The sequence below is a fragment of the Vulpes vulpes genome, chromosome 2, assembly GCF_048418805.1.
Source record: "Vulpes vulpes isolate BD-2025 chromosome 2, VulVul3, whole genome shotgun sequence".
Lineage (NCBI taxonomy): Eukaryota > Metazoa > Chordata > Mammalia > Carnivora > Canidae > Vulpes > Vulpes vulpes.
The window spans coordinates 137313817-137333518 of record NC_132781.1 but is presented as its reverse complement, the minus strand read 5'-3'; the positions used below and the strand labels follow the sequence as shown (position 1 = coordinate 137333518).

Below are 19702 nucleotides of genomic sequence, written 5' to 3'. Positions count from 1 at the left end.
AATTTTGTTTTTCATGTCAACAGCTTGTGGCTACTTTCTTCTCTCTCATTCTTCCACCTTGTTATTGTTTTCCTACAATTGTAGTCCCCTGCCCTGCAGTGAGGCCACCAAGAGTCTAAGCTCTGACTTTACAGGAGTAGAGGCCTCCAACCCCAATCCCTTTAGATACTTCCTCTTGTTCCATTCACCCCAACAAATATTTACCGAAAGCCAGCTGGTATTAGCAGTGGGACTAACAAAAGTTAGTTAGTTTACCCCTGCTTCAGTGGGTCTTAGAGTCTAGCAGGAGAAGGCAGACACATAGCAGGTAATGTTAATAGTTTCAGCACAGCATGTTAAGTGCTGAACTAGAAATCTGCCCCCTGTGGTGTGGGAGCCCAGAGAAGAGAGTGCCACAGCTCAGCCTGAAAGTTCAGGGAAGATTTCATGTCAGAGATTATGACTAAATCAGGTCTTGAGGGATAAGCAATATTAAAAGAAATGGGAAAGGTGTTCCAGATAGAGGAATGAGTATAGTATAAGCCAGGGCAGAAAGTCATAAAATAGCATAGGGCCTGCAGAGAATCATAAATAGTTGATATTATTTAAACATAAAGTGTGAATCTGGAAGCAACAGGTGGTAAAGTTGAAGAGATTGGTAGGAAAGTGCCAGGCGCTGAGGACCTTGCAAGCCAGGCAAAATAACCTGAATTCTCTGGGTGGTATATAGTTTTTGAATGTATTGAAGTAGTGAACGATGTGGTCAGATGTAAATGTTAGATAATTGTTTAAATGTCTTGACATATGGCTTCCAGGGGAGTAATACAGAGTAATACTTCCAGGAGATGAGTTATGCAGTCCAGTGTAGAGATGATGAGTGGGCATGGAGATAGAGGGTGAAATTGAGAAATTGTTGACATGGTGATTAATTGACTAGGTGTTGGAGAGGTAAGAAGGAAGGATACGTTGAAAGTAACTCGGGTTTCCACACCCTGGGAGGGTAGATAGTGGAGCTATCAGTTGGATTAGGTATATAAATGGATGTGTTTGGAGGTACATTTGCCATGTAAGAGGCAGTGGGAGTGCAAAGCACACAAGGTACCGTTCTGGAAATTATTTCTGATAGTGATTTGCAAGGCTGGTGTTAAAGATTTCAAGGAGAGGATTTTTAAGTCACAGAAGCAGCTTATCCTAGAAGTTTGCTAAGCTTTCTAAAAAGAAAAAACAAAGTAAAAATATGCAGAGATGAATCTCTGATTTGGAAATACTTCGAGTGCTGTTCTCCCCATGAACCCCTGCTCTCCCACATCCACCTCTTGATGTCCTTTAGTCACCATGTCATTAGAAACGTAATGTAATGTAATGCCCTGTAAGTCCTAAGTTCCATTGACAGAACTATGAGAATTTAAAATACTCCTCTCCCAGGATGCCAGGGTGTCTCATTCGGGTAAGTGGCCAGCTCTTGGTTTTGGTTCAAGTCATAATCTCAAGGTGGTAGCATTGAGCCCCATAGCAGGCTCCACACTCAGTGGGGAGTCTGCTTGAGGATTCTCTCTATCTCTCAAATAATAAATAATCTTTTAAAAAAACCTCTCCCATTTTGGACTTTCCCCTTATGGTATTATGGAAAATTGGTCAGAATGCAGTTTCCTATCTTCTTTGTTGTAACTTCCATTTCTTTAAATCTTTCTGTTGTTCTGTCACTATCTACATCTGTATCTATCTATTATATCTCGCTCAAGAATTAGAACTCACAAATTTCTGACACTATAGTAAAAATCGGTTGCATTTGCTTGTTTACAGAGGAAGTTCACTAGTGATAACCTTTTGTCCCTTTGGCCTTCTCTTCCTTCACAACCTCAGTTTTCCTTTGAAGATTTAAGTAATTCTGTTTGAAACATAAAAATTATGCTTGACAAAGAAATATTAAGTTTTATTGCCAGAGGTGTGATTAGGCAGGTGGATGAACTACAGTAGCTGGATTTAAGTCAAGCTGCCCTTTGGACTAGCACTATGGAATGAAAATACAATGTAAGCCATAATATATAATCCTAAATTTTCTAGTGGTCACAATAAAAAAGTAAAAAGAACGAGATGAGTTAATTTTAAGTGTTTTATTTAACCCAATATATCCAAAATATTATCATGATTTCCACATTTAATCAGTACAAGTATTTATTAATAAGGCTGATTTTTTTATACAAAATGTTCTGTTTCTGGTATGTGTTTTCCACTTAGAGCACATTTCAGTTTAGATACTAAGTTTTCATCAGAAACCTGTGATCTGTATTAGCTGTCATGAAATTAAATTTGAAAAAGTACATTCGTGTACCCAAGCAATTATCATTTTTTTAAAGATTTTATTTATTTATTCATGAGAGACACACAGAGAGAGGCAGTGACAGGCAGAGGGAGAAGCAAGCTCCATGCAGGGAGCCCAATGTGGGACTCGATCCCGGGACTCCAGGATCATGACCTGGGCCGAAGGCAGGCGCTCAATCACTGAGCCACCCAGGCGTCCCCCAAGTTATTCTAAACCTATTTAAAATTTTGTAGTTGCACACTGTGTTTTATGCTCGTGGCCACCCATGACTCCTGTGTGGGGCAGAGCAGTGGTAGACTTTTTATCCTTCCTCTCATCCCAGTCTTCTGCGTGCTGTACATGAACTTTAGGTAACTGAATATTTCTGGAAGATATTTATGTAAGTTTGCAAATCACCTGAGCCTTTGAGATCTCACCTGGTAGCTCTAGTTAATGGAACTCTCAAACTGACTCAGTCAGGCTCCAGAGGATCTTTAGAGGAAGGAGAATAGGTCATGAGATGGTGAAATAGAATAGAAAAGCATTTGATCAAGACAGGGAGGAAGGGTGTAGTAAGTGTCCTGTAAAATAAATTTCTGCCCATTTTAAAACATTAATTGTATTGGGAAAGATTTTTGTAATTTGAAAGTTGCCTTGAAGGTAAGTTTCAGACCTTAGAGAAGGTTTCTGCTGTTGTTTGTCAGCTTGGTCAGTCAGTTGCTAGTCTCACTTTAGGTCCAGATAAATGATTAGAAAAACCACCAATTACTCTTTGTACTGAAAAAAAAAAAATTGCTCCAATGTGATCCTCATTACCCCCCAGAAAGTAAGAATTCTTTGTGTGATGAATGTAACCTAAGATTAAAGCTCATTACCTCCATACTATTGCATGTACACACACATCACACCCATACATGTGCATTCACATGTATATACTTAAGGACATGAGTGGCTTCAGAGCAGAAAGCTTCCCTGACAAAGACCAGTGGAAGTGTTGGAACTGCATCGAACGCTACATCAGAGCTTAGCATTCGGAAGGATTGTTTCCTTGCCCTCAGATATTTTGAGTTTCTGGTATGGGTAGAGGAGTGAGAGGTGGAGAAGCAAGGAGTCCCTCCTTCCTTCTGCCTCTCATGCCATGGACTCCAGTGGTCTGAGCATGGCAAGAGTCTGGCCTAGATGCGCCACCCCCCACCCCCCCCACCCCCAGCTGGGAACTCACTTGTGGAGATGATGGGTGGGACAATTCTAGGCTGCTTGAGGCACCTCCTGACCTACCCCTCATCCTCCTCCATCATTTCTGCTCACCATCCTCCTTCTTTTGGTGATTATTTAGCAGACTTCTTGCCTTAGGAGTATTTTGACACATTCCAGGAAACATGGGCCTTTCATCTGTTTGACTTTTTGAGATGTTTTGGGCAAGCTCTGAATCTGCTGTCTGCTTTCTTTTACCCCCTCCTCTAACTCATCATTTTCAATTAATTTTTTTAAGTTTGACCTCATATTGCATTTAATGTTAACATTTAGACAAAAAACTCTCACAACATTTCATATTTTTATCTGAGCTTTTCCTGGGTCTGAACACCAGTCAGTTAAACTTAGTAACATTTATGAAATGCTTTGTTCTAGGGTCTTTGCTGGGTGCTTTGGTGTCAAACATACTATAAAACAACAGTCAGGTGGAGGGGAAGCAAATGAGAAAATGCTGGACTTTCTTCCAGACACAAACCAGTGTGGGATGAACACTTAAACACAGAATTCCTAAAAGACAAATTGGTAACACAGTATATATACATTTTTCTTTGCTCTCAAAAGTTGCTCTGGTAATCTGGTTATTTACGTTCCGATCCTGTTAGACACCAAGTGAATATTTTATGAGACCAAAGCCAAAAATGAATGGAAATCACAAAAATATCTTGCCAGGTCTTCACCTTGGATCTCTGAGTGCTTTATCGTACAGTAACAATGTGGATTGAGGCTTCATTTTTAAGCATGTTATTAGATAAATTCACTAACTTATCTTTACCCCATTAGAAACGTGGACCCTGAGATTTAATATATATTACTCATAGAGAACTATTATTCCATTAAATACCCACAAAAACCTGGGTGCGGGAAAGCAAGACCACTGAACATGTAATATAAGCAGGATTTCACATTAAATCAGAGATTGCTTGAGGATGGGTAGGGTGGAAATGGGGAACGGCGGGCTGGAGCCAAAGGAGAGGCAGGAGAGAAGAGAAATGAGGAGAGGCCTTCCTGGCTATGGAAACAAACCTGAGCCGTGAAACAGTCCAGAAGGAATATACATCCATTTAACCAGCCCCTGCCCCATGGTCTCTGCCACTCGTCTCTAAATTCCCTTCTCAAAAGTATCCATGGCTTCTTCTGGTGTGAGGCTTCTGTAAGAAGGTTATTTTTACCTTCTTATTTTTACCCTCCATGAGTCAGTTATTTCACCTTAAGTGACACACACAAGAGTTGCCAGTGCTTTGAAAGGGACACACAACTCCATGACTGTGAACTTTGCTACTTCTGGGCACCTAACTGACAATCCTCTCCTGATAAGAAATTACCACTGGTAGCTCACATGGCAATTAGAGTAGGAGTCGAATAAAAGTAGGAAAGATGGGCAGCCCAGGTGGCTCAGCAGTTTAGCGCTGCCTTCAGTCCAGGGCATGATCCCGGAGACCCGGGATCGAGTCCCACGTCGGGCCCCCTGCATGGAGCCTGCTTCTCCCTCTGCCTGTGTCTCTGCCTCTCTCTCTGTGTCTCTCATGAATAAATAAATAAAATCTTTAAAAAAAGAAAAAAGAAAGAGTTGGAGACAGTTTGGGGGCTGGGACTGACTTGTGAGATTCAAGGGTCTGAGAAAGGAGGGAATCTCTGGTGATGGACAACAGATATAGATGGGATTTCATCAGGACCTGATTTGCTACTGAGAGAAACAGAAGAATAAGTGATGTACTAGAGAACTGTGATGGTCTGTAATGCCCTTAAGGCAGCATCCATTCTAAAACACGAAGCCTAGGTTCCAGTGAGGCTTTTTGCCAGCTATGTCATCCTGGGAAACTTACTTAGCCCTCTAAGCATCAGTATCTCCATCCATAAAATAAGAACATCAGCCGAGATCATGTTTTAGGTTCTTTCAAGTCCAAAATTTTTTTCTACTTCTTACCTTTTATGTTTTTAGTACCTTGAGAGGAATAGTTAGAAAACTGTTCACTAAACTGTAAAAACTTGGATTTTCACCAATGATCCTTTCTATGGTAGGGGAGTGCCGAGGGGAAGGGAGTCCATGTTAACTTTGCAAATCCATTGTCTTATTTGATAATATAATAATTAGGAGAAATAGGCAGGAAACTCCAAATCTGTTACCTTGTTTGGTATTTACAACAAGGAGAAATGGGCAGAAAAGCTACCATATTTACCAGTGACATTAAACTCAGAGTTTAAATGAATTTTTTGCAGAGCTGCCTAATCAAAAGGGCTGGAACTAGATTTGAGGTCTCCAGAACCCTGAGTTTGGGTACTGGTTGCATACTTGCCTATACTTTTTTGCATGATCTTTCCAGAAATGTCCAAAAACACAGGGGAGCTGCCCGAGTTGTGACATCCCCAAATGATGTCAGAAGAAGGACTCAGCTTCTCACATCATCTACACTTTTCTTTGGTCAGCCTGTAACTGTCTTTTAGCCAGTGGCCTCCCGAATAGGATGCAGACACCCCAGGCAGGCACAAATGATGTTTTAGGGTACAGAGGGTGAAATATTAAGAAAAATTCTATTACATTCCTTTTGTGTCACTCTTACAATTTATTTTTGTGTATTTTATAAGATTTATTAGCACAAATCATCATAAATAGCACATGTGATACAATTCATAAATGGGGCCATATGTTTTACTGATTAAATCCATGATTAAAATATTTGGAGACTATATTTTAGAAAACAGCAGGAAGGGTATAGAGGATGAAGGAAGCCATATGGCCGTTCATAGGGGTCCCTCTTTTTCTCCTCCCTTCTAATGACTTTGGCTGGGGGGTGGGCAGGGGTGTAGTAAGGGGCAGGTTCAATCAGAATCTTGAAGAAAATCCAGAAAAGTAGACTAACGAATGGAACTGTTCTGGCCGAACTGGGGCAGCTGGTCACATGCTCCCCACCAGCACAAAGATCTCTGTCTCTCTCACACACTACAGCCCTTTGTCCGTCAGAATCCACAGTTCCGTTCAGCTGTTCTTGCTGTCACTTGCCTCCTGTCTTTCTAGTCTGGTAGGCAATAAATGTCAAACCTAACTTCACAAGCCTTTAAAAGAAATAGTTGAGAGGGAGAAAAATATATGTCCAGATCAATGAGCCTCCGGGTCTCTTCTAATGGGAAAACAAAGTCCAACCTACCCAGAGAAGAGGACTTGGGAATTTTGACATTCTTTATACTTAGAAAGGAGTTGACAACTGATTGCTCATGTTCTCCAAAGATCCTTACTCTCTGCTGGGAAGATGATAAAATAGGGAGGGAATGCTCTGAGGAGGAAGAAGACTGGTGCCTTTCACCTTTGGGTGAGTGTCCCTAGGATTACTGAGTCATTAATGTAGGAAAAAGAGGAATGGCATGTCATGTTAAATCACTAAATGAGCAACTCTTACTATAATGGCAAGCAAGAGGCCATTTCTTAGGGCCCATATTTGGGACTGTGTCAAGGGGAAAGAGAGCTGTAGGTGGGGTGGAATGGTGCCTTTATGTATAAAAAAAAATACAGCACCGAAGGAGTCTGCCCGAGGATCAAGGTCACAAGTGTGCCTATGGCACGAAACTGCTCTCTGCACTCATCATTGTAGACAGTAAAGGCACCACGTCATTGTTCCGGCATTTTATTGCCAGCAGGGAGTGCAGACACTGTCTCACGACAGCTTGGTGGGTATGACAGGCTGGCTGGGACGGAATCTGGAGCTTTCCGAGTCTGAGCTTTCTGTCTTTAAAGTGAGTAGCGCTTACTTTGAGGGGGTCAGGGGAGACCAGGTCTTTCACTTCTTGGTGTTTCTGTCACTATCTTCCTTGGACAGACTCAATTTCCTTTTATAGAGAAAATCCATTTGTGAGAGAATTCTGAGAACATTCCTTTCTCCTTGGGGACGCAGTCTGATTAAAGAGGTAAGACACTAGAGTGAAATTATCAATATAAAGCAACATGTGAACCAAGATACAACAAGTGGTAATTTCCATAAGCACCATTACGTTCCTTGGGGACAGGAGAAAGCTCTCTCACCTTGCAGATAAATAAAGGAGCAAAGGAAGTCCTCGTGGCCGCTGTCTGGTAGCCTCCTCTGCTTTCCTTCATTCTGCTGGCCATCTTTGGCTCCAGGGCCTGGATCCCAGAGGCCTAGAAATGAGACGAGTGGGATAGAGTTCATAGCTTAGTGGCTGCGGGAAGCTGTAGCTTCTAAGTCTCCCTTTCCAGATTAGAGCCTGCACTGGGCATTCATCAGTGGCCTGTACGGAGTCGCAGAGGGAAGGACAGAGGCAAGGGAACATGGCAAACACAAAAACTGGCGACATGTGTTGGTGAAGAGAACCAAATACTGACCGTCACAAATGATCATTATTGTTGTGTTATTTAAATAAAAATGAGGTTGGTTAACAAGCAGCCATGCCTAGCCGAAGGAGACGAATGCTGTTCTCTTCCTTAATAAATCCGCTGCCGTAGTGAGAGTGGTTCAGAATAAACTATTTAGAATAATTCTCTTCCATGTTCTTCTGGTAAGGAGATTTGAAAAGCCAACCTTAACAATCACTGTGGTGGCAGTCTAACTAAAATACCACAATACATGGTATAATAAAAATCATGGTTTTTTTTTTTTCTCTTCTTAGACTTTGTATGTACATGCTCTTCCAAAAGTGTGAAGGTCTTATAACTGGGGGAAAAAAAAAAGACTGAAAACACCAAAACTTTCCAAACTTTATACTGTCTGAAAATCTGAGACACGGAACTTATTCCTACTACACCATGGGTTTTTACATTAACATAGCCTAAGTCAACTAGAATTCTGAGAACTTGAAAAACAATGAGAAGTAGTCAGTTGCTTGTTGTTATGTTACCTTGTTTGGCTCTGATTATAGACATTCATGAAGGTTTCATTATTACCTCCCCCACCTTTTTCTTTTTGCTGGATTAGATTAGATTAGGCTATAGATTCCATTTCTGTTCCTTTTTAATGTTTATCTTCAAATTTTTTTTGTACACACACTTAACTATAAAATGTCATCAAAGTCTGAATTTTATTTATCTTTACCTTCCTCCCAAATCAAGCAAGAAACTTGTCTACTAAACAACTTCTACTTACTACCCTTGATTTTATTATTTTATCATTAGTAGTAATAGTAGTTACTAAAGTCTTTTTTAACACTTAACTATACTAACTGTTCCAATCAATATAGCTTTGTGACAGATTGTTCTAAAACTCAGTGACATAAAGAACCAAATTCAGTATTATGCTCATGGAAGGAATGAGTTATGAATTGGAGCAGGGCAAATTAGAGACAGCGTGTCATTGTTTCACACTGTTTAAAGCCTTTGGAAATCTGGCTGTTGGCTGGGGGCCTCAGTTTCTCCCTTTGTTTTCTTTTCCATGTGGCTTCTCGGCATAGGCTAGTTCGGGCTTCCCCACAACATGGTAGGTGGGTTCCCAGGCAAGTCCCCAAGAGAGAGGTTAGCCATGCAGAAGCCCTGTCACCTACCCTCAGAAGTCACACATTGCCACTTTCACTGTGTCCTACTCATTAGGCAGCCACAAAGTCTCCTCAGCTTCAAGGGCAGGGACAATAGACTCAGTCTCTCAGTGGAGGTGTGGCAGGGTTCTCCAATAGCAAGGGCCCGAAGTGTTGCTATGACCATACTTGAAAGGTGCAGTCTGTCCCACTCACATATTTTGTGAATTTCCACTGGTGTCTTTATTCTTTACATTTCATGTCTGTCTCCTGGGTTTCTTTTTCTGTGATTAGTAGCTTATCAGCAACACTTATGAATATGGGGTCAAATGTTTTAGAGTTTTCGCTGGTAATAAAATTTACATTGGCAATATTTTCATTAGCACTTTGAAAATATCCTATTGCTTTTTCTCCCCCTCTTAAAGTATTTTATTGTAGTAAAATACACTTAACATAAAATTTAGTATGTTAATCATGTTTAAGTGTACAGTTCGGTGGTATTAAGTACATTTAAATTGTTGTGTGACCATCACCACCATCCAGTTCCAGAATGCTAGAACTCTACCCATTAAATAACAACTTCCAATCACCTTTCCCACAGCCACTGACAATCACCATTCTACTTTCTGTGTCTATGATTTTAACTATTGGAAGTATCTCATGTAAGTGGAATCACATAGTACTTGTCCTTTTTGTGACTGGCTTATTTCACTTAGTATAACGTCCTCAAGATTCATCCATGTTTATCATGTATCAGAATTTCCTTCCTTTTTTTATTCCTTCCTTTTTAAGACTAAATAATATTCTATTGTATGCATGTATCACATTGCGTTTATCCATTGAGGGATGCCTGGATTATTTCCATTTTTTCAGTATTGTAAATAATGCTGCTGTGAACACAGATGTATAAATATCTCTTTGAGACCCTCCTTTCAATTTTTTTAAACTTTATTTCTTTACATTTTTATTTATTTTTTTTAGAGAGAGAGAAAGCACATGAGCAGGGGGGAAGGGCAGAGTGAGAGGGCGAGAATCTCAAACAGACTCCCCACTGAGTGCAGAGCCTGACATGGGGCCCAATGTGGGGCTCGATCTCATGACCCTGAGATCATAACCTGAGCCAAAATCAAGAGTCAGGCGCTTAACTGACTGAGCCTCCCAGGAGCCCCATCAGTTTTTTTAATACATACTCAGAAGTGGAATTGCTAGACCATATGGTAAATTTGTTTAGGAACTGCTATACTCTTTTCTACAGAGGCTGTACCATTACATTTCTGCAGAGTGGGAATACTTCCCCTGGAAGTTGGCAAGCCTTTTACAGGCCAGGTTTCCAAAATAGTTGAATAGACATATTAGACATATTCTATCAGGGCCGTTGTTGTCTGAGTGGAGAGAGAGAGACTTATCATTTTTCTGAATCCAGTCTTCCCAGAATCCGTCTATCCCATTGCTTCTTAACATCTATTGTTGCTGATAGAAATCTGCTTTTATTCTGATTGTCATCTATCTTCTCTATCTGGTAACATGGTACTTTTTTTTTTTCCTCTTTATACTTGACATAAAATATCAAGTCAATTTCTGGGTCTGTATTTATTTATCTCAGTCTTATGCATGCACTTTAAATCTGAAAAAGCAAGTATTTCTTTAATTCTGGATAATATCTTTTGCCATTTCCCTATTGAGTATTGTTCTTCTGTCATCCTTTCTCTGTTCCCTTTCCCTGGGGCCTCTGTTGGATGTATTGTATCCCCTATATCTCTCAACCACTTTTACATTTTTAAATCTATTTTTTCTCTCTGTCCTGTGCTGTGGATCAGTTCCTTAGAACTATGCTTTAATTTACTAATTCTCTGTTTGACTGTCTCTAGTATCTTAAGGAAGAGGTGTTCTCACTTTCTTCGAGCATCCTTTGTATACTAATTTTAGGCTCATGTTCAGATGGCCATACTGTTTTTGTCTCTTTGTCCTTAGGTAAACTCATCTCCTAACTGCTAACTTTGTTGGCATCTGTAGTCAGTCCTCTTACATATGGAATGTCTGTCGGCAGGCTCATCTCAAGCAGCCATATATATTTTCTTCTTCCCTTTTGGCAACCCTCCAGCACTAACTATGGGTTTTGTGGTTGACTCTGCTCTTTTCCTCAAGACTCAGAATTCAGATTCAGGCCTGCTCTTGGATATCCGGGGTACAAGGCTGGAAAATATTGAAAATAATTGTACCTCCAATCCCTAAGCTGGTAAACAGCTCAGTGCGGTTGCTGGCATGGAGGCTCCATTTCTCCATCCTGTCTCCCCATGCACATGGCATACTAGAAGCTTTATCTGAAGATAATGCCAGCAAATAGTGTTATTTTAGTCTCCTTTACAGGAGAGGCCAATCCATCCCAGCCTCTGATTTTAGGAGGTAAGCTGGGCTTCAGTTTTATATCCCTCAGCCTTACGTAAAACAGTTTTAATTTCCAGTGTCCCCCAAGCATCAAAATCCATAGTGCCCTCTGCCAATCCAGACCTAGAGCACCCAAGGTCCCCAGACCAATGTCTCTCAACTTCAACTGATGATTCAGCTCATCTTTTCACTACTTAATGGATGTCCCTCTTCTGTTGTTTGAAAATGTCTGTCTTATTTTTTAAATCATACCCATGTGTTTTAAATTTTTTCCCTCTTTTAAAAAATCTGCCATTGTTAGATGTATGGAAGATTTGGGGTGTTTAAAATTGTAAATTTGCAATGCTGTCCTAACTGGAAATATGAATTTCTCTTCATTACTCTGTCCTAATTCATTAAATAACACTTAAGATAATACAAGTATTAAAGCAGAGAAGAAAGGATGAAGGTTGTACAAGCAGTGTAAAGCCCAACATCTCACTTACTCTTTTGTAATAGCTGAGGTAGAAAAAAAATTGCACAGCATTCTTTACATTAATTGGAGAATTATATAATTTGTGTTGCATATACCTACAAATGCCCAGGAGAGCCCAATGACATGATGAGAGTCCATGTCTCACTAGTTCTTCCTTGGGGGACACTCACTTTGGTAGTAGGCATTTTCCTATATAGCAAATTGTTTTAATCTTTATACTGTACTTAGGGGTATTCTATTTCTACGGCCTTCCTATTGTAAATTATATAAGCATAATAGGCAAAATGGCAGAGAATGAGTATATTCTTAGGTGCTGACAGGAAAATTTTTCTCAATGTAGGAAATACTGAATATTCAGAGTTTTCTCTCCTATTTCTTTAAAACTCAGTGGAAAGCCAGTACTATGCATTGTTGCTTAGTATGAAAATGTCCTCTTTTTTTCAATTTTTAAATGATACATAAATGGAATTTTAAGAAATCAGATGATTAAATAACTTGTAGATTGAAAGTGTCTCCCTCACCCCAAGCAGGTTTTCTTCTCTTCAGAAGCCACATTTTTTTTCCACATAAATAAATGTATGGCATCCACATTTCTATACCTGCTTTTCACTTCTTAACCAGATACTTGGAGATTTTTTTCAGTATCAACATACATAGATTGACTTTTTTAATAGCTGGAGAGCATTCTAAGAGTGTACTGTAATTTAATCTGTCCCTTATTTATAGGAATTTAGGCTTTTTCTAGACTTTTGCTACTGCAAATCATTATGCAGTGAATATCCTTGTAGATATGGTTTTGCTCACTAATGCTAATTTATTGAGAAATGTTGAGCCAAACTGCTCTCCACTGAGGTTACATCAAAATAAATCTTTAAAAACAAATGTACCATTTTCCTAAACTGAAAACACTTAAAATTTAGCACGTTTATTTCAGTCTACAATTCTATATCCACATTCAAGTTTGTAGCTGACCATACTTTTTTACATGAGGGCAATTTATGATTGGTAGTTAGATATTTTGCAAACAACTTACTTTATTAAAAAAATAAAATATTGTTCAAACTTGTACATTTTGATGACAAATTTTGGGGAAATGATCAGAAATAGGATTAATCTTCAGAATACATTTGTCTTATACTTTGGATACTTAGCCAGTCCCTGGTCTCATTGTCTATTTTTATGTTTATATATTTTAGAACTTTAAATATATTATGCAGACAGGACAGTTACTTGACAAAAATGTTTCTACTTTGGGAAGGCTCAGAATGCCTTCATCACTCACACCCCTCTTTGGAGGATCCCTTCTCCACACAATCCCTGTCATCCTGGTCTCAGCTGTTTTCATGGAGGCTGAACACTAACCTAGGTGAGGTGGGACAGTGTCCTGTGAAGACTCTTGAATTAGCAGCTCCACCAACAGCAGTGTCCTAATCAGGTCCTCACTCAGGAAGGTCAAATGAAGAACTCTCATAGGAGTCATCAAGAGTAGCAGGTAACTCTAAAAACAGAGTAGATAAGTCTCTGGGCAATGGAGAGGGTAGCATCAGCTAAGGCTGATGGGAGCTAGTCATAGGGTCACTGGGGTTCTGACATCTGAATAACTCTTCAGTCCCTGTTGGCCCAGCTGGGCAGCTCAAGGTTTTTTCCTATTGTCCTTTAATGTACTCAGTAAATAAAGTAACTTAAACATAACTTATGCTACTTGCAGCTGAAAAGAACTGACACAATACTCTTAGCAAATAGTAAAACAGGAACATGTTTGTTTAGTCATTTAACAAATGGCAGCTGTAGGCCTGGGATGTACAAGGTGCTGGGGATCCAGTGATCAAGACAGGACAAGGTATCCGCTATCATGGAAATTAGGCTTTTATGGGAAAGGCAGTAAAAAAATGAGTTAAAAAATGTAGCCGAGTGGTAAGTGCTATGCAAAGAAGTAGAAGGTGGTGATGGGACAGTAACCTAGTGACTGTTTTTGGAATTGAGGGATCAGATAAATCTCCTTGAAGAAGTTACCCCTAAGCTGAGACCCAAATGACAAGAGCAGTTCATTTGACAGCTAGGGGAAAAGAGACCAGCTAACAGAAAAGCCCTACGGTAATAGTGTATATATTAGAGAAACAGAATGACAGTGCAGTAGGGGAGAAGCTTTTGTAACAGGAGGTTGGAAAGGCAGGTTGGGATTAGATCACGTACAGCTTTGCATGCCCCAGTAACAATATTCTAACTTGATGAGAAGCCACGTGAAGATTATAACTGGGGGGGGCCGATATGGTATGATGCATGTTTTTAAAAGTTCACTCTGTGGTGCATTACTAAGGGGATGGTAATAGTGAAGGCAGCTACCACAGTAATCTTGATGCAAAATGATGGCATCTTAGGGTAGAGTGGATGCACTGTAGGTGGAGAAATATTTAGAATCTGGAATGTGCTTCATATGAGAGAATCTTTAAGTCCTGCTGATAGATTAGCTGAGGGGGATGAGTCATGAATGAAAAAAAATTAGGAGAAAATGCACATTAAACTCTAAGTTTTCCTAAGCATTTTAAATGAAAGAATGTTATTTTCTTTTTCACTTCATCACCAAGTCCCATTGAGAACTCAGTAGCAAATGGATTGAACCCACTGTTAAGCACTATTTTCCTAGTCTTAGCTTTCTGAATCACAAAGAAAAGATTCCAGTAGTTGAGTATGTTGCAGTTTACAAAGCACTTTATCGTGTGTCAGGTATCTGGAAACATTCTATTCTGTATAACTTATGTCCCATGGACTCCAAAGTGGTAGAAGAGGAACTGGTGAAGGCAGAGAGTTGGTTCCTAAAGGTCTAGGGCAAATCTGGGGGCATTTCCATAACTAAGATAATATGAGTTCCTCTACTCTCTCATATTGCACTATATTGGATTAATTGTGTTACCTCTCCTCCCGTATCCTGTGAGGACAATATAGGACAAGGCCCAAGTGCATTTGTTCACCACATTTATATGTATTTGGTGGTGTTGAATGATTAAGCAAACATGCAGATGAATGAATGAATGAATAAGTAAATAAATAAATGAATCCTGATACCTATCCCTTGGTTGGCTCTTATAACAGAAGTTCTCTAACACTATCTTTTGGTTAATCTAAGATTGGCTCTTTGCCATAAATAGCTTTTTAGGCTACTGGTTCTAGGTCTGGGTTTCTATATAGTTCACCCATTTTCAGACCCTCCCTTTTATTTAACTGCCCTACTCTTTTCTGCCTACATGATAGTGGATTACTATATAGGATGGACATCCCCATAGAATGTTTGAAAATCCTTTTTTAAGATAGGAGAAAGTTATTTCTCAGAAACTTCTCAGGATAAACTCCCTAAATTCTGTTATCATTGATGTATTGGGGTGGGGAATGTACCAGTCTACTTCTGATGTTATATAAGGCTCTACAAAATCCCTTTAAGCTTCAGAGTTGATCAGAAGCCATTATGTCCTATTTGGGGACCTAGATATCATATTTTAAAATAGCTTCCCACAGAGCAATTCAGAGGAGAGTACAATGTATCATTTAGGTACCAAATATTGACTATTTCTACAATGAAACAGTACAGAGAGTTCCCTTTATGTTTATCCTTTTATTGCAAATTGGCACAACCTGGTCAAAAATTCTCTGTGGTAGAAGGATATCTGCCAATAAATGAGTCTGTTGAAAGGCACACACCAAACCCAGCATCGTAGGCCAACCCTGACCACAGCTGAGTGGTGTGAAGAGGGCTGACAGCCGCATGGTCACCACCCAGGCTGGAGAGCAAGGCAGTGTGAAGTGTTAATGGAAAAATCTGACTTTCTTTACTTCCAGTGATGATGAGCAAAACCAAAATGGAGCTTTCCCTGGTAAGTTTTAAAAGACAATTCCCATTTCAGAATGGAAATACTTACTAGGCTTTTGCACTTTCATGTTTTTACATATTTCTTTCTGTACAAGAAATGTCTTTTTATAAGCTTATGTTTGCTTGAGAATGATTACTTGTTTCTATTGTAGTTACTCAGCTGATTTCCAATTAGCAATAATCCTGCCTTGGACAAACCTCATTGGCTATGATACTGCCACTGTGCAAAGCTACTCAGTTGGTTTCCTATAGCTGCCCTAACAATATGCCCTACAGTGAGTGGCTGAAGCAACAAAAATTTGTTGTCTCATAGTTCTGGAGGCTAGAAGTCCAATATCAAGATATATTGCAGGGTTAGTTCCTTCTGAGAACTGTGAGAGACAATCTATTTCATGCTCTTGCCCAGCTTCTGGTGGTTTGCTGGCAATCTTGGGCATTGCTTGGATTACAGATGTGTCACCCTAATCTCTGCCTTCATTTTCACATGGCATTTCCCTGTGTGCTTGTCTCTTTGTTCAAACTGGACCTATAATAAAGACATAGTCATATTAGATTAGGGCCCACCCTTATGACTTCATCTTAACTAATGACATCTGCAGTGAATCCTACCTCCAAATAAGGTCACATTCAATCCTGGGGGATGGGATCGCAACATAAGAATTTTGGGGAGACAGAATTCAACCCATAACAGTCATCAAATACTGTGCTGCACCATTCTGAAGGATTGGGTCTGTGTCTTATGACCTCTGAGCTCAAGCACAGCAACTTAAACTGTGTAAACATTCAATAAATTATAGTTGAATGCCTTAGAATTGTGGTACAAGAGCCCCTCAACAGATCCCTGTGACCTAGAGCCAGAAAGTACTAGGAGAAGTATTGCTACAACTGAATTTCCTTTTTAAAGCCAACACCTTGTATTTGTACAACTCGTGGTTAATCATAAAGGTTTCAGATTCCAAACGAATCTTCATTTTCTAATGGAAATAAAGTAGGACCAAGTAATTTTGAAGGCAAATCTAAGAAAAAAAAATGGAATGAAGTAGATCATGACCAGCTGGGGAAATCTTTTGGAGATAATGGAGACCTAAGACATCTCTACTGTCTACCAGCTTTAAATTGATAAAACACAGACACAATAAATTGATAGGTGAAATTAAAAAAAAAAAAAAAACTAAAACAGAAAAGCCAAACAGCTTTGTTATGATGGGCACTCTGTGGCCACTAGGAACATGTAGGAAGAATCCAGTGGAAACTATTCCTTAGGTTAAAATCAAGGTGCTATCTCTTAATCTGCCTTCCCACACGGGAGAAGTTGGTGCTATTGAGCAGACTCTGTCAGGATGGGGATTGCAGACTTGGTTCTGCCAGGACAACAACAGGAAAAAGAGTAATGAGATTTGACTGCTAGGCCACGTTGTAACTTTCATGGACTCTTGGGTACTTTGGTCTTTGTAGGCCCCTTCTTTCAAAACAAAGGCAAAAATCAAAAATTCTATTTCATCACTGTGTTGGCATTGGTATATTAATAGTACCTATTAACACATTATTTTTTACCTCAGAGGTCATTTTTTTTCCTTCTCATTTCAAAAGCAATTAAAACATTTCCATAGCCCCTAAAAGCATTTTCAGCCCTAGGCACTGTGCCCTCCGTGCATGACTAAGGGACACGTCTACCCTCCCTGGCCACACCAGAGGGGCCTCTGGAAGATAGGCCTTGGACCTCAGTCCAGGTATATGATGTACATGATGGCTGAGAAGAGAAGAATGTCCATGGCTTCTCATAACCTCTTCCATGAGGCAGGCAGTGAAGACGTGGGTGTAGCCTATTTCCTGCCTGTGAAGCCAGTAGCCCCTCCCACCAGCAAGTGAGATGCAGGGGGAGCGGTGGACCCCACCCACCTCCATCAGCGTAGGCCCCATTCTGTCCACTTCTGTAGGCTTCAGGATTAGTCCTCATTTCTCCTGTTCTGCTCTCTCACCCTTGCCCTCTCCACCTAGAAATCAAAGAAGCAGCAGAGGCACCGAGGGCAGCTCAGGTGGCTGTCAGTAGCAGGGGCAGTGGAAAGGAAGGTTCCCCTGGAATCTTTCAAAAGGGCATCCAGTTGGGAGAGTGGAAAGTGAAAGGGAAGACAAATCCCATTTGTGAAGATTAATCTGTTCCAAGCAAAGGGCTGTCATGTTGAATTTGCTGTCATGTTTCATTCTAAGGACAATACTGCCCTGCCCGGAGGTGTCCTCATGGCCTCTTGCAGAGGAAGGAAAGAGGCCTGTTAAGTGGCAAAGTCTAGATTCGAGGTTAGGTTTGCTGGGCTCTCAAGCCCAGATGTGGTATTTTACTGTCTACATTTTAGTTGACAGTTCGGTTCAAGAAAATTTACAATGGAGGTCGGATAGTGTGAGGAGGAGGAAACTTTTTAAAGATTCCCACGCACGGGAGGGTGGCTTTTGCAAATTGACTCAGAAGATTTAAGTATCACAATATGTATCTTTGCAGGTTCATTCATTTTACCCACAATCCACCAATAGCACCTTTGTGATGTGCCATTGACATCTAGTAGAAATTCAGCAGCGCCTGTGAGTCTGGTGATTGTCATAACCTATTCTGCACTACTAAATAGCTGGATTAAGGAAAAGCCCTGGTTTCCACTGCAGGACCATGATCCTCTTTAAATTGTTTTTTATTTAAATACTAATACCTTTGCTTCAAAAAAAGCTGATCTGATACTTAACATAGCTTTACAGTAACAAACACTTAAATATATTGCCTGGCTTTATGAATTCAATTAAGATCTCCTTGAGTGCATCACTGCTTTTGTTATAAAAAAGAAAAAAAAATCTTCACAAGCCCTCTTTCCTACAATATTCTATTTGTCTGTTATTTAGACCTCAAAAAACTTTGATGCCATGATTAACTGGTTACTAAGCACAGAGTTACTACATGTAATTTCATCAAATTTTATTATTTGGTTTTCTTTGTAAATAGCTTTACTAATCTTAAAGAATTCCTTCCAAGCTCTTTTTCTTTCTTTTATTTTTTTTAAAGATTTATTTATTTATTTACTTATTTATTTATTTATTTATGAGAGAGAGAGAGAGAGAGAGAGAGAGAGACAGGCAGAGGGAGAAGCAGGCTCCATGCCAGGAGCCCAACGCGGGACTCGATCCCGGGACTCCAGGATCGTGCCCTGGGCCAAAGGCAGGCGCGAAAACGCTGAGCCACCCAGGGATCCCCTTCTTTCTTTTAAAAACATAAGTTAAATGATTTGCCTTGGTGTGAGATACAGGTCACAGATGTCCTTCCCCCCGCCCCGGCCCTCCCCCTTTTTTTTTTCTACCATAAAACACAATTTTCTTATTCTAGGGGTGAAAATACCCATAAAAGCTCTGTAAAGAATTTCATTTTCCTTAAAAGTGATGTCGTTCAGGATATGCCAGTACTTGCCAACATAGATCTCAACAGGAAAGAATTTTAAAATTAACCTGTGAAATAATGCCAAGATGTGAAGAATATCTTGCAGAAGGGAGGATTGTCTCAACATTATAGAGGGGTGGTCTCTTCATTCTGACCTTCAGAAACCATCATGTGAAACACACCTCCTCTCCTCCTCCCTTCTGTAACCTGGCTTGTCACTTGCTCAGTAGAAAGAAGTTCCCTGCCCAAGTCAGGCAGAGCTCATTAGACACTGCACATGCCATAACCATCCCCCACCCTTCCCCAGAGGTGTTATGTATCCTCTCTACCATTATCCCTGGCATGCTTTCTACTTACCAGTCCAATTCAGTTGCACGAATATTTCTACAAGTATTATAAACTATTCCCACACAGTTGTGCTTTTTATCAGTTTGTCTTTAGAGATTTTCTTTAGCATGAATAACAAATCTAGCTTTTCTCTAAAATAGGATTAAATATATAACATGATAATATAATAATATTATATTGTGGTATTATAATTTATAATAAGAACTGTATATTTGGTCTTCATCCCATTTCTGG

General features: G+C 39.9%; 1 protein-coding gene and 1 pseudogene across 1 annotated transcript in view; one reads left to right on the top strand and one right to left on the bottom strand.

Annotated features, from left to right (window-relative positions):
- The window catches only part of PIK3R1 (phosphoinositide-3-kinase regulatory subunit 1), a 574745-nt gene that overhangs the window by 165770 nt on the left and 389273 nt on the right, over nt 1-19702 (top strand). The gene's annotated exons all lie outside the window — the stretch shown is intronic.
- Nucleotides 15869-15940, bottom strand: LOC112908308 (U4 spliceosomal RNA; annotated as a pseudogene).